Source organism: Argopecten irradians, chromosome 10 (assembly GCF_041381155.1).
Source record: "Argopecten irradians isolate NY chromosome 10, Ai_NY, whole genome shotgun sequence".
Lineage (NCBI taxonomy): Eukaryota > Metazoa > Mollusca > Bivalvia > Pectinida > Pectinidae > Argopecten > Argopecten irradians.
The window spans coordinates 29,714,013-29,717,618 of NC_091143.1; positions in this window are offsets into that span (position 1 = coordinate 29,714,013).

Genomic DNA, 3,606 nt, shown 5'->3' on the forward strand with positions numbered 1-3,606 from the left:
ATTAATTATTGGTCAAATATGATTCTATCTAAAGAAACTGAATTAACTGTTGTGGTGTATAGTATGTTATATCATGTTTTTGTAAATGAAAACGGAGTAGCTCCGGGCCGTAGTTCCATACTTAACTTGTGTACAAATTATTTTAAACGAATGTGGTCTGATGTATATATGGCACTCTCAGTTCAAACACAATTTGAATCCAAAATGGGTTAAAACTCAAGCAAATATTATGTGAACAATACTTACAAAAATAGAATAATGACATGTTTTGTTCCTCAAAGTCAATTTGCTATAGAATATACAAAAACGAATGTTATTTTGAAAAATATTTTGATATATTAAATGATACTAAAAGAATTTTAATATGTAAATTTAGAATAGGTAATCATAAATTCATTGTGGAGTCTGGTAGATGGATTAATATGAATTATCAAGATAGAATTTGTACTTGTTGTGATACTAATGATATTGGTGATGAATTCCATTATTTATTAAAGTGTCCGTTTTTGACCTTAGAAAGGAAATTTATTACACCAGAAAATATCATAAAATTTTCACAGCTTCTGAACTCAAAGGATATAAAAATAATGAGAAATTTATGTAAATTTTAACTTATACTTATAAATCCTTGAATATACAAAGGATATACTGTTTTTTATGAACTGAATTAAATCTGTCTTGTTTAATAATGATAAATTTCGTAAGTGAAATAAGTTCATTGTTGACTACATAATTTAAAAGAGCACGTGCTATATATATATATATACCTCATTCATGTCATTGGCCGAAATAAATAAGAAATTGTATTATGGGTAACTAGTGATCACATGAGTATGTGTTTACTTCCAAACATATAGAGATTGAACAGTGTTTTGATTGCGTTAAAGGTGGTATGAACGCAATGGGATACAGACATATTCAATGTAGCGCGTTAGCGCTACATGTAGAATATGTCTGTATCCCATTGCGTTCATACCACCTTTAACGCAATCAAAACACTGTTCAATCTATATATATTTACATAAATAAATCTACCTTTACGTACAATTTAAAACGGTGATGGTTGCTAAGTTGGGTAACTACGGTAGTCAGGATGACCGAAGATATAGTTCCGATTGTTGAATGTTATAGCTGCAGTTTGGTTTGAAATACAACAATGACACTTTTCAATTATTTTCAACATATATTTTTTTTCATTTGATAATATATATTAATAATGTCCGTTTCGAATAATATTGAGATAACCAAGGCGGAACGACTACCGGTATGTATCGTTGTCAGGGTAGTATGATGCGGTCCGAAGTGAAGCGAGCCGCCATATTTGATTTTCAACCAAGGAAAGTGACTGTGATAAAGCCTATTGATGGTATGACCGTTGAGCTGCTGAATGTTTGTCATGTATGTATCGTTCTAAGAATGCGATATACACTAAATTCTTCGCAGTCATGACTTTTATTTTATTGTACGGAGGATAGACAAGTGTTTGCGTGTGTGTAGGCCTATTTTGAATGCAAAGACGGGGCCATTTAAGCTGATGATACTGTTTCGGATAGGCTACCTGTAATGTTTTTTTTCTGGAAACCTGTATATGATCTGTTAACCTATTGTTCGCTTAGACGCTCCCAGAATTATTCACCGACAATCAGATGTTCTGTATATTTAGGTGAGATGAGTGACCGTACACACATGTATATCTGACGTAACTATGGGATTCCCCGAACATTCCTGAGGAAAGCCCCCCGGTTGTAGCCCCGACCAGCGATTCATTTTGTAGTTTATTACCGTTACAATGCTTGAACACATGTTTTGTTTTGATGTCAAATACATATTTAATTGGATCTAATAAAAACTCTTTATTGTTATTTTAAAATCCGTCAACTTTAAATGACGCAAAATCTTATCGAAGCGTGAACTAGAAGTAGTCCGAACCTGCACTGCGTTTGTATTCATACGTCATTGCGTTTACGCTAATTTGAACGCAACTCCCCTCCCGTTGACTATATAGGGGCATATGTAAATATAGTGATTTCTCTGATTTGGTATTTAGTTTATATAATTTGGCCTTTTGAAGAAGATCTTATTTTCTCTGTGTTATATGTATCTGTTAAGAAACCGAAAGCAGGTAATAATACATTGTATATATAAATATAAATTTAGAATTCTACGAATATAACCGGGAGTAGCCGATCTTCGCTGATCCTAGATAAGACGGTTAGACCTATTTAATTGGCCAATTCGCATTACATCATTTATTTACAAGACGTGGAAATGTCATTTTTTTTTTAGCTCATTTCAGTTCATTATTTATAGTAAGACAGTATATATGTGCAATTCAAAATGATATGCATGCAATATTAATACCTTTTTTGGAGTCTAAATATATTCAAATAAATCATTTTTTCCGAAGAAATGGCAAGCACACTATCACCATATTTGGAAGTAAACACACTATCACGTGATCACTAGTTACCCATAATACAATTGTATATTCCGGCCAATGGCATGAATGAGGTATAAGCACGTGATCTTTTTTACGACTTTTTACTACAAAAATTAGATGTAGATATATCCCGAGTTTGGAGCTAAAACCGCGTCCCGGGAGGATGTTTGAGTTCAAAGGTTGAATCTGGCCATTAAGACCGTAACAACAATTCGTTGTGCCTTTATAAAAGTGTATCGATGGATGTAAATATTTATGTATATATATGGACAGAGCAAGCTAACAAGTAAAGCTGGTTTCCCAATGTGTATTTTGTACCTGTACGCTGTGACCTTTATGGCTTTTAAATTACGTAACTGGTATTTTTCGTGATTCGCAAGAAAATAAAACATGAAAAAATCATTGTTTTGCATTTTTCATTCATTCTTTTAATATAGTATAGTACGGTATGTACCACATCAACTTCGCTAGCCAACTTCGCTAGCCAAGGGTATTAAGTCCGATTCTCTGTAGTAGAAAGAGAAGCGGACCAATACCCTTAGCTAGCGAAGTTGGTACCACAAGGACTTGGTACAAATACTTATCTACAAAACACACACACCGCTTTTAAACGAAATTTCAACCTACGGTTATATATATTAATAAATGATTATGGCCAAGAGGATGGAAATTCGTTGTACAAAGCAGTGTCGTTCTGCACTCCTCACTTCCTCAGCTCGGACTAACAGCTGCGTGGCCGGAATGTGCAGGATCACAATTTTTAATTTTGAAATCAAATAAATAAAAAACCTGAATTGACAAAATCAATGTCGATCTTACACCATGCTTTATGAAAGGATGGCCTTTGATTTCCACTTTGAGGACCAGATGTCGACATCTTTTTGTTTAGATGTCGATATCAATATGACTAGTCGGTGTCACACCCGAGCATAAAAATATGGAAGCGTATATTGGTCACCTGTTGTAAAGTTAATAACTAGAAGTAGCATTGTAGACAAGTCTACTTTCCGAGTAAGATATGACCTTGACGCATTAACATTTGACGACTTGTCGATATTTTTGTCAACAAACCGACTTTTACATTTGCAAAAGTTGAGAACAAAATGACATCAATTTCTTCAACATTCTCATATTTCGACATTGAACTAGAAATACCGATTTTACGT